The sequence below is a fragment of the Mixophyes fleayi genome, chromosome 2 (genome assembly GCF_038048845.1).
Source record: "Mixophyes fleayi isolate aMixFle1 chromosome 2, aMixFle1.hap1, whole genome shotgun sequence".
NCBI classification, from domain to species: domain Eukaryota; kingdom Metazoa; phylum Chordata; class Amphibia; order Anura; family Limnodynastidae; genus Mixophyes; species Mixophyes fleayi.
Window position 1 is genome coordinate 295,694,765 of NC_134403.1, and position 13,086 is coordinate 295,707,850.

The following is a 13,086-nucleotide window of genomic DNA, read 5'->3' on the forward strand; positions in this document are numbered from 1 at the left end:
GTACCAAAGTACTCTAGAGGAAAGTAGGAGACCATCTTTTAGACAACTGAAGCTTGAGTGAAAGTGGATCATGCAACGGGACAAAGATCCTAAAAACATCAGCTAACAAGTGAATGGCTGAAAAAGAAAAGAATCAAGGCTTTCGATTGGCCATGTGAAAGTCCAAGCCTCAACCTCATTGAGATGCTGCGATGGACCTTTAAAGAAAGATGTCCATAAACAAATGTTCAATAGATCCCTAGCCAGCAGCATTTTATTGGCAATTCACGAACATCAGTTTTAAATGCAAACATTTTTTTACAGGTGCTCTTTTCTGGATGAGTCTTTACTTCACTGGATGCAGGGTCATCACTCCTGTTATGATCGTTTTGTCGCTATCCAATAATGATTGTCGAATCTCGATTTGTGTTTCCAACGCACAATGATTTATTCTCAAAAAGTAGCAGAATATATTAAAGCGAAATAATAATAAGTACAGCTGTTACTTATCGCAGGCGCTCTGGATCCAGTGAACAGTATTTCAGTCCTGAAGTCTGTGGTCTAGGTGACTAAACACTAGATGAGGAGCTGCTGCTTATATGCAAACAGAGATACAGTAAAACAATGCAAAGGTGTGGCCGGCTTCTATTGGTTCAGGCATCAGGAGGGTCCAGGGGGTTGCAGATCATAGGCTAGTTTAAGCTCAGGAATCCAAAGGAGGGGGTCATCTCTCCAGGGGATGAGCTCTGATCTTCCCGCCAAGATTACTCCTCATAATAGTCCATAATTCCTTAACATTAATAACTTGTGTATGCACTCTGCGATCCCTTCACATTTGCGACTCTCCTGTTCACTCTGCGAAGGGGATTAGTATGACACCACACATGACATGATTCCTTCAACGTGTACCATATGTTTTACTGATATGCATATAACTTATAATATTACACATAAATACTACTATATTTCGACATAAATGACTATGTGTTGCAACTACCATTAATGTGTACTATTTTACAAGTGTGCGTGTTTGTGCAAATGTATGTAAAAGACTAAATACTGTTGTTGCCACGTGTTGCAGCTGCGTACGCCCTTCCACGCCGTAGCGTGCCCTTTCAAGCCGTAGCGTGCCGTACGCATCTTTTCAAACAAAGACAACCAAGTTTGCTCGATTTTAATTGAAATGACTTTATCCAATTTGCTGACTTCGACACTCCCAAGACCTAATTTTACAAATATCATTGAGGCTATCCATGCTTAATATGAATATGCAAATTAGAGTTCAAATTTTGGTCAGTACTCAGACAAATCTTTTGTACAAGGATTCTGTATTTACAGCCATGGAAAAGTACACCCCCTTTCAAATCTGTGTTGTTACATATCAGGATTTACTTATCATCTGGCCCTCACCAAGTCCTAAAATTTAATCTAATCTCATATGATAAATAACACAAGATTTTACTTTGTCATCAAACAATAAACCAACATGTAGAAGCCATGTGTTAAAAAAATTAGTTTACTAGATGATTCAGGAACCATACTTACCAGCAATAACTTGGTTTTCATTTCTTTATAAGTTTACCAGTCACTTATATCATATTTGTAGAATTTTGGTCCACACCACCAACTAACAATACTGCTTAAGCCTATGACCCATATGCTGTATATCATCAAATGTTTGGTTCACACATATGCACTACGTAAAAATGCATAAAATTGAAGGCACCCTTTAGATGCATTTTTAACATGTTTCCATGTGTTTTTTATGTGTTGCGTTTTTATCAATACCTTATATTAACTGGTACTGCGTATTAACGCATGAGAGATAGGTAGCACCATGTTCAACAATTTGACAATTGTAATGTAATTTTCATGCATTTTTTAATGTATGAAAAGAGCAAATAAAGCAAATAGATGTGAACAAGGATCTAAAGAAAATCAAAATTCAGATTTATATATAACTAACTATATATATGTATAATATCATATATCACCAACAAGTTGCAGCTAAAAGGCTGATGCATATAATATAACCAGTGAACTACTGTCTGTAATGAGTAATGATTTATAAGACTAAATTAATAGCCTTTTTGTGGAAATTGTAGAACATGACATATCTCTGGTGTTCTAGGTCAAGGTGTTCATTATTCATTCTCATGATGCTCAATAAAGTAGTTATCGGTTATGACAGTACAATCTATTACTTTCCAACAAATCCCTTTCATTATAGTATACTAAATGACTGTAGCATGCTTATTTTACATTTTGCAGTTAACAGACATCTATTAATTCAATCATGACAGTGATACTGTATAAGGCTCTCAATGTGATCTTCCCTCTCCTTTCTTGATCAGAACTGTGGAAGTTTCTCTCAGACAATCATCTAATTCTGTAAAATGCTATTCAAATAGCTAAACTAAAAAAAATCCTTTATTCACTTAACCACCTTTATAACACAAATTTATTGGGCTCAGGCATTATATCATCTAAACTCTCTTCTAGTGAACATACCATAAACAGAGCTTCACTGATTCCAATGTTAAAGGAATAGTCCAAGCACAGGGACTTTGAGAAAGCATGGCAACAGATGCACAATGCCAGCAGACGTGTCCTAAGGTTTCAAGTAAATAAGAGATAATCAACTTAAAAGCTAACACACGTTTAGAATAAAAAATGTATCCATGATCTTAAATATTGGCTTCTCTGTGGTGCTCGAAAATAAGTTGCACAAGCACTTAGTATAGGGATCAAAACTCATCCCAAAAAAAGATAGAGTAATATGTGCCATTCTAAAACTATGCTTTGTATCACTTGGTAACATATATTGCAACATACCCGAATTAGCAGATCCAGTGACACCCAAATGCAACCCCCAAAAGAGACTCCAACTGTAATAATCTCTTCTTAATCTATTTAGCTAGGAAATAATTATGCTTGCCGAACAAAATCAGCACATGGTGGTACATATAGTGACTTACAACCCATGTTTATTTAGCACATAGTAGGTGCTCCACACTAAAATTGTGCTTTGTCAATTGTAATTGTATCTAAATCAAGGCAAAAGATAGGGAAGATGTTTTTTGTTTTGTTTTTTTATATTTGAGATGATTTTTCTTAAATTTTACAAGTACACTCATTTGTTATAAATGATTGTGCAAATCAACAATACACCAGCAAAATACAACTTCAATATATAATACTAACTCAACCCTACTGCTACAAAACTGCAGTGTCAACCCAGGGTCAGATTTACCGCTAGGCGACCCAGGCAACTGCCTAGGGCCCAGCGGTCCCCAGAGGGCCCTCCCAGGGCCAGCGGTGCGCGGTGTAGGCCCTCCGCCTGCCATCCCCATCTGTCCGCCGACATAAAAAAACAAATTGCGGCCGGACACAGATTAAAAAAACAAACAGTCACGTGATCGCGTGGCGGCTCCCAGCAGTCTCTCCTCCTCTCTGCTACCACTGAATATCTCAGTGGGAACAGAGAGGAGGAGAGACTGCCGGGAGCCGCCGCGCAATCATGTGATTTTTTTTTTTTGTAATCTGTTTCCGGTCTCAGTGAGGACTAACTGAGGAGCAGAGAGGAGCAGCGCGCCGGAGAAGAAAGAAGACAGGAAGGCCAGAAAAGAGGAATACAAAAGAGAAAAAGGCAATAGAAAGGTAAGTAAAACAACGGAGGCACAGAGGTGATGATGAAGGGGCACAGAGGTGATGTGAAGGGGCACATGTGATATTGTGAAGGGGCACAGTGTGATGATAGAGGGACAAAAGTGACAAGAGCACATACTTGGATTTATGCGTATTATTTTTGCAAACAAATTAATAAGTATTTCTGCCCTGACTTAAATACTTATTAAGTTGTTTTGACCCAACTACTTAAAAAACGGGACTGCTCAGTAATTGTTTAGGGGTGCCTTTTACTGTAGGATGGTGGCCTAGCTCTTTTCACGTTAGGTACGCCCACAATGCTGCAAGCCATGCCCCCAATGGTATAGCCACACCTCCTTTGGTGGCGGCACATACTTTCACTTCTGATTAACTATAGGCGTATATGGTATGCTACAAAAATTTAGTGCTATGGATTGTTTCACCGAGGGGGGCCTCAAACCATTATCCTGCCTAGGGCCCCATAAGTTCTATATCCGGCTCTGTGTCATCCTACAAAGAGAAATGAATAATAAAGCAGCATAGAAATAGACAGTGGAAATAAAAGTGGGCAGTTTATTTACATACTTACCCATACAATGGAATGAGTAAGCACCAGGGCTTCGCAATGGACAACTACTGTAAAATTAAATGACTAGATACATTCAGGGCCGTCTCTTCCATTGGGCACGATGGGCAGGTGCCCGGGGGCCCTGCAGGCAAGGGGGGCCCATCCGAATCCTTTTTTAAATACTTTTAAATACTTACCTTGCGGTCACATCAGTGGTGATCCAGCTCCCTCCCTGGTCCCCTCTTCCATGCTGAGCTCGCAGTGAATGCTGGGCGTGATGTCACGCCCAGCATTCACTGCTACCACAGCACGGAAGAGGGCAGAAGAGACTCAGCGGCGCGGAAAAAAGGAGAGGATCGGACTTAAGGTAAGTTAAGGGGGCCCCTATATATATATATATATATATATATATATATATATATGTATATGTATATGTATATATATGTATATGTATATATATATATATGTATATGTATATATATATATATATATATATATATGTATATATATATATATATATATATATATGTATATATATATATATATATATATGTATATATATATATATATATATATATATGTAAAAAAAAAAGTGATTATATATATAATCACGTTTTTTTTTACATACATATACATTTTTTTTTACACACACACACACTATTTATATATATATATATATATATATATATATATATATATATATATATATATATATATATATATATATATATTTTTTTTTTTAGGGGCCGGGTACATTGCATTGCCCGGGGGCCCATAAAGTTGTTAAGGTGGCCCTGGATACATTTGTGGCTATGGCAAGGTACACTATATTCCAACTAAGGAGATGATAAAATCATGCAATATACTAAGCACCAATATATGTGAATTTCCCGGTAGCATATGTGTAACATGGTTCTTTCTTACACACATCCCCATAAGCAAAAAGAAGTGTTTGGTATGAAATAATTCCATTTATCCTAGAGTACCAGACTCTAAACAAAATCCACCAATATCAAATGACAGGAAAAAATAGGTGATACAGGCCACACAAATGCAGGACCACCTTCTTTTCACTGAACATTATTTGTCTACCATGCTTTTCAGGATTGTAACCCCTTTTTATTTTACTGAATTTGATGTTGTTGGACTTTACTCTGTCTTGGGTAAGCTGGGATATAAACTGACACGAAGCAAAGTTTTTGAGCTGAAAATACTGAGGAGGTTATCGCATTTCAAGGGCCTTTATAGAGTCACATAACCCATATAGTGCCTTGCCTTAGATGTCATTGGATTGATAGTGGTATGCTGGGGTATAGGTCACAGAGAGAAGCAAGGGGCTATTTAATATAGTGCTCATAATGCTTTACTAAGAAATGCATGTGCTGGTGGTGCATTTTTGGGTGTTGAATCCCCCCAAAAACAGAGATACTTGGTCAGAGATATAGATGAAGCATGATTTGTTTAGATGACAAGAGCATCAGAAGATGTGAGGATTCTGTGGTTTGCAGTTATCTCCAACATGCTACAACTGAAATACAACAGAAGGAACAAGTTTTTGTCCATTGCACTTTGTGGGTTGCCAGATCACTATACATCTAAAAGCTTTAGATGAATACATTCACTGAATACATTAAGGTGTATGGCACAGGACAGCAAGAGGGCTAAAGATATCTCTCAGCTCTGGTGATACCACATTTTCTCTTTGAGTCAGAACGGTTTAGTCATTATTATTCAATCCACTGTATGCTGGATTTGTATGGCGTTTTTTTTATTTACTAGTTTATTAACTTTCATGTATAACAGCTGATATTATATCACAGGAATTATAAATTGCTGCGTTAGAGGTAGGGATGAGCGCGCTCGGATTTCTGAAATCCGAGCCCACCCGAACGTTGCGGATCCGAGTCGGATCCGAGACAGATCCGGGTATTGGCGCCAAATTCAAAAGTGAAACTGAGGCTCTGACTCATAATCCCGTTGTCGGATCTCGCGATACTCGGATCCTATAAATTCCCCGCTAGTCGCCGCCATCTTCACTCGGGCATTGATCAGGGTAGAGGGAGGGTGTGTTAGGTGGTCCTCTGTGCTGTTTAGTTCTGTGCTGTTTAGTTCTGTGCTGTTTAGTTCTGTGCTGTTTAGTGCTGTGCTGTGCTGTGCTGTGCTGTTTAGTGCTGTGCTGTTTAGTGCTGTGCTGTGCTGTGCTGTGCTGTGCTGTGCTGTGTTCTGCAGTATCAGTCCAGTGGTGCTGTGTGCTGTGCTCTGTCCTTCTGAGGTCAGTGGTGCTGCTGGGTCCTGTGCTGTGTCCTGTTCAGTCCAGTGGTGCTGTGTCCTGTGCTCTGTGCTTCTAAGGGCATAGTTATTTCCCCAATATTCCCCTGTGTTTAAAAAAATAAAAAAAAGTTTTTTTTATAAAATACCAAAAACTACTTTAATATTTTTTAATTACCACAAAATTTTCACAACCAATCCTGCAGTATAAGCCCATTGGTACTGCAATATTACCAAGTTCACACATTCAGCAGTAAAAGTCCAGTGGTACTGCAATATTACAAAGTTTACACATTCTGCAGTATCAGTCCAGTGGTGCTGTGTCCTGTGCTCTGTCCTGCTGAGTTCCGTAGTGCTGCTGGGTCCTGTGCCGTGTCCTGTTCAGTCCAGTGGTGCTGTGTCCTGTGCTCTGTGCTTCTAAGGGCATAGTTATTTCCCCATTATTCCCAAGTTTGTAAAAAATAAAAAAAAAGTAAAAAAAAATAAAAAATTAAAAAAAAAAAAAAATATATAATAATTATAACCAAATTTGCAAAACCAATCCAGCATTATAAGTCCATTGGTACTGCAATATTACCAAGTTCACACATTCAGCAGTAAAAGTCCAGTGGTACTGCAATATTACAAAGTTTACACATTCTGCAGTATCAGTCCAGTGGTGCTGTGTCCTGTGCTCTGTCCTGCTGAGTTCCGTAGTGCTGCTGGGTCCTGTGCCGTGTCCTGTTCAGTCCAGTGGTGCTGTGTCCTGTGCTCTGTGCTTCTAAGGGCATAGTTATTTCCCCATTATTCCCAAGTTTGTAAAAAATAAAAAAAAAGTAAAAAAAAATAAAAAATTAAAAAAAAAAAAAAAAATATAATAATTATAACCAAATTTGCAAAACCAATCCAGCATTATAAGTCCATTGGTACTGCAATATTACCAAGTTCACACATTCAGCAGTAAAAGTCCAGTGGTACTGCAATATTACAAAGTTTACACATTCTGCAGTATCAGTCCAGTGGTGCTGTGTCCTGTGCTCTGTCCTGCTGAGTTCCGTAGTGCTGCTGGGTCCTGTGCCGTGTCCTGTTCAGTCCAGTGGTGCTGTGTCCTGTGCTCTGTGCTTCTAAGGGCATAGTTATTTCCCCATTATTCCCAAGTTTGTAAAAAATAAAAAAAAAGTAAAAAAAAATAAAAAATTAAAAAAAAAAAAATATATATAATAATTATAACCAAATTTGCAAAACCAATCCAGCATTATAAGTCCATTGGTACTGCAATATTACCAAGTTCACACATTCTGCAGTATCTTGTGCTACATATAATGGAGAACAAAACTTTGGAGGATAAAGTAGGGAAAGATCAAGACCCACTTCCTCCTAATGCTGAAGCTGCTGCCACTAGTCATGACATAGACGATGAAATGCCATCAACGTCGTCTTCCAAGCCCGATGCCCAATCTCGTAGTACCGGGCATGTAAAATCCAAAAAGCCCAAGTTAAGAAAAAGTAGCAAAAAGAGAAACTTAAAATCATCTGAGGAGAAACGTAAAGTTGCCAATATGCCATTTACGACACGGAGTGGCAAGGAACGGCTTAGGCCCTGGCCCGTGTTCATGACTAGTGGTTCAGCTTCACCCACGGATCTTAGCCCTCCTCCTCCTCCCCCCCCCTACAAAAAATTGAAGAGAGTTATGCTGTCAGCAACAAAACAGCAAACAACTCTGCCTTCTAAAGAGAAATTATCACAAATCCCCAAGGCGAGTCCAAGGGTGTTGGTGGTTGTCAAGCCTGACCTTCCCATCACTGTACGGGAAGAGGTGGCTCGGGAGGAGGCTATTGATGATGTAGCTGGCGCTGTGGAGGAACTTGATGATGAGGATGGTGATGTGGTTATTGTAAATGAGGCACCAGGGGGGGAAACAGCTGATGTCCATGGGATGAAAAAGCCCATCGTCATGCCTGGTCAGAAGACCAAAAAATGCACCTCTTCGGTCTGGAGTTATTTTTATCCAAATCCAGACAACCAATGTATGGCAATATGTAGCTTATGTAAAGCTCAAATAAGCAGGGGTAAGGATCTTGCCCACCTAGGAACATCCTCCCTTATACGTCACCTGAATAACCTTCATAGTTCAGTGGTTAGTTCAGGAACTGGGGCTAGGACCCTCATTGGTACAGGGACACCTAAATCCCGTGGTCCAGTTGGATACACACCAGCAACACCCTCCTCGTCAACTTCCTCCACAATCTCCATCAGATTCAGTCCTGCAGCCCAAGTCACCAGCCAGACTGAGTCCTCCTCAATACGGGATTCATCCGAGGAATCCTGCAGCGGTACGCCTACTACTGCCACTGCTGCTGTTGCTGCTGTTAGTCGGTCATCTTCCCAGAGGGGAAGTCGTAAGACCGCTAAGTCTTTCACCAAACAATTGACCGTCCAACAGTCGTTTGCCATGACCACCAAATACGATAGTAGTCACCCTATTGCAAAGCGTATAACTGCGGCTGTAACTGCAATGTTGGTGTTAGACGTGCGCCCGGTGTCCGCCATCAGTGGAGTGGGATTTAGAGGGTTGATGGAGGTATTGTGTCCCCGGTACCAAATCCCCTCGAGATTCCACTTCACTAGGCAGGCGATACCAAAAATGTACAGAGAAGTACGATCAAGTGTCCTCAGTGCTCTTAAAAATGCGGTTGTACCCACTGTCCACTTAACCACGGACATGTGGACAAGTGGTTCTGGGCAAACGAAGGACTATATGACTGTGACAGCCCACTGGGTAGATGCATCCCCTTCCGCAGCAACAGCAACAGCTGCATCAGTAGCAGCATCTACAAAATGGCTGCTCATGCAAAGGCAGGCAACATTGTGCATTACAGGCTTTAATAAGAGGCACAACGCTGCCAACATATTAGAGAAAATGAGGGAAATTATCTCCCAGTGGCTTACCCCACTTAGACTCTCATGGGGATTTGTGGTGTCAGACAATGCCAGTAACATTGTGCGGGCATTAAATATGGGCAATTTCCAGCACGTCCCATGTTTTGCCCACACCATTAATTTGGTGGTGCAGCATTACCTCAAGAGTGACAGGGGTGTGCAGGAGATGCTTGCGGTGGCCCGCAAAATTGCTGGACACTTTCGGCATTCAGCCAGTGCCTACCGCAGACTAGAGGCACATCAAAAAAGCTTGAACCTGCCCTGCCATCACCTCAAACAAGAGGTTGTGACGCGCTGGAACTCCACCCTCTATATGCTGCAGAGGATGGAGGAGCAGCAAAAGGCCATTCAGGCCTACACAGCCACCTATGACATAGGCAAAGGAGTGGGGATGCGCCTGAGTCAAGCGCAGTGGAGACTGATTTCCGTGTTGTGCAAGGTTCTGCAGCCATTTGAACTTGCCACACGAGAAGTCAGTTCCGACACTGCCAGCTTGAGTCAGGTCATTCCCCTGATCAGGCTGTTGCAGAAGCAGCTGGAGAAAGTGAGGGAGGAGCTGGTAAGCCATTGCGATTACAGCAAGCATGTAGCTCTTGTGGATGTAGCCCTTCGTACGCTTTGCCAGGATCCGAGGGTGGTCACTCTTTTAAAGTCAGAGGAATACATTCTGGCCACCGTGCTCGATCCTCGGTTTAAAGCGTATGTTGTGTCTCTGTTTCCGGCGGACACAAATCTACAGCGGTGCAAAGACCTGCTGGTCAGGAGATTGTCCTCTGAAGAGGACCGTGACATGCCAACAGCTCCACCCTCATTTTCTTCCACATCTATGGCTGCGAGGAAAAAGCTCAGTTTTCCCAAAAGAGGCACTGGCGGGGATGCTGATAACATCTGGTCCGGACTGAAGGACCTGCCAACCATTGCAGACATGTCTACTCTTGCTGCATTGGATGCTGTCACAATAGAAAAAATTGTGGATGATTACTTTGCTGACACCATCCAAGTAGACATGTCAGACAGTCCATATTGTTACTGGCAGGAAAAAAAGGCAGTTTGGAAGCCCCTGTACAAACTGGCTCTATTTTACCTGAGTTGTCCCCCCTCCAGTGTGTACTCGGAAAGAGTTTTTAGTGCAGCGGGGAACCTGGTCAGTGAGCGGCGAAGGAGGTTGCTTCCTCACAACGTTGAAAAAATGATGTTTATAAAAATGAATAATCAATTCCTCAATGAAGTACAGCACTGCCCTCCAGATACTACAGAGGGACCTGTGGTTGTGGAGTCCAGCGGGGACGAATTGATAATGTGTGATGAGGAGGAAGTACACACTGTAGGGGGAGAGGAATCAGAGGTTGAGGATGAGGACGACATCTTGCCTCAGTAGAGCCTGTTTAGTCTGTACAGGGAGAGATGAATAGCTTTTTTGGTGTGGGGGCCCAAACAAACCAATCATTTCAGTCAAAGTTGTTTGGTAGGCCCTGTCGCTGAAATGATTGGTTTGTTAAAGTGTGCATGTCCTATTTCAACAGCAGACCTCTCAACTGCAGCTCATCCCTCCTCTGCGGGGATAATGTCTCCTGTGCTCTGACACGTCACTCTGTGTACTCTCAGCCTCAGGATCTGACACTACAGCTACCATGCCTCTTGTAGCAGCCCTCACTCCAGGGCCTCTTCCATGTGCAGTGTCCCCCTCTCTCTTGGGTTCACTATAGTGGCATGGAGTTCTCCCCCTCATCCAGGGCACACATTCCTTGCCCTGGCTCAGTCACCACGCTCAGACTTCCAGGCAATGCTGGGGGAGCCTGGGAGCTTCCACCCCAGGTCCCCAGCTACAACTCTCCTCTCCTGTGTCTTCTCTCTCTTTCTGACACTTTAAAGATCGTGTCTTTAAATGAAAAAGTCAGTCTTCATTGCACGACTATGTGCAAGTGCAACAGGGACATTTTTTTGGGTTTACAAAGTCAAACAATAACACTACGACCCTGTCTGTCTGGGGTCTGTCAATGACGAATTGTCTGGAGCATGTTTTGAGGAGGTATTGTGGCCCCGGTATCAAATTGGGTACCGGGGCCACCCCACTATGCAGTCCAGATACTTGTTTGGTGGAATTCCGACACGTGGAGGGTTTTTTAATTATATTGTGGCCTCGGTACCAAATTGTGTACCGGGGCCACCACACTACGCAGTCAAGATACTTGTTTGGTGGAATTCAGACCAGTTGAGGGTTTTATTATTATATTGTGTGGACCACTCTATCTATACCACACTACAACTCTATACCACTCTATTTCCTACTTTAATTCTATTTAATTCTATTTCCTACTTTAATTCTATTACTAATTAATTAACATAAAGAGGAACAAAAATAACCAATTTTACCAAAAGTATAATATGACTTAGACTTACAAACACTACACTTGAAAGATCGTGCCTTTAAATGAAAAAGTAAGTCTTCATTGCACGACTATGTGCAACAGGGACAGTTTTTTTCTTTACAAAGTCAACTAATAACACTTGGACCCTGTCTGTCTTTAACATACTTAATGGGATCTCAATGACGAATTGTCTGTAGCATGTTTGGAGGAGGTATTGTGGCCCCCGTATCAAGTTGGGTACCGGGGCCACCCCACTACGCAGTCCAGATACTTGTTTGGTGGAATTCTGACACGTGGAGGGTGTATTTATTTTATTGTGGCCCCGGTATCAAGTTGGGTACCGGGGCCACCCCACTACGCAGTCCAGATACTTGTTTGGTGGAATTCTGACACGTGGAGGGTGTATTTATTTTATTGTGGCCCCGGTATCAAGTTGGGTACCGGGGCCACCCCACTACGCAGTCCAGATACTTGTTTGGTGGAATTCTGACACGTGGAGGGTGTATTTATTTTATTGTGGCCCCGGTATCAAGTTGGGTACCGGGGCCACCCCACTACGCAGTCCAGATACTTGTTTGGTGGAATTCTGACACGTGGAGGGTGTATTTATTTTATTGTGGCCCCGGTATCAAGTTGGGTACCGGGGCCACCCCACTACGCAGTCCAGATACTTGTTTGGTGGAATTCTGACACGTGGAGGGTGTATTTATTTTATTGTGGCCCCGGTATCAAGTTGGGTACCGGGGCCACCCCACTACGCAGTCCAGATACTTGTTTGGTGGAATTCTGACACGTGGAGGGTGTATTTATTTTATTGTGGCCCCGGTATCAAGTTGGGTACCGGGGCCACCCCACTACGCAGTCCAGATACTTGTTTGGTGGAATTCTGACACGTGGAGGGTGTATTTATTTTATTGTGGCCCCGGTATCAAGTTGGGTACCGGGGCCACCCCACTACGCAGTCCAGATACTTGTTTGGTGGAATTCTGACACGTGGAGGGTGTATTTATTTTATTGTGGCCCCGGTACCAAATTGTGTACCGGGGCCACCACACTACGCAGTCAAGATAGATAGATGCGTATCATAGATAAAGTACATTCAGTGGTGTGGGGCAAATTGAAAAATATTCAAAATGCACTGACATTATCAAAAACAAGAGGTTGTCACACGCTAAAACTCCAACATGTATATGATGGAGAGGATGGAGGAGCAGCCGTATGTGTAGTGTAATGCAGACCTGTTGAAGGTTTTTTATATATTTTATTGTGGTGCCCAGTGCCCACTCCTCTACGCAGTCCAGGTACATTTATTGGTGCGATTCATAAAAGTTCAG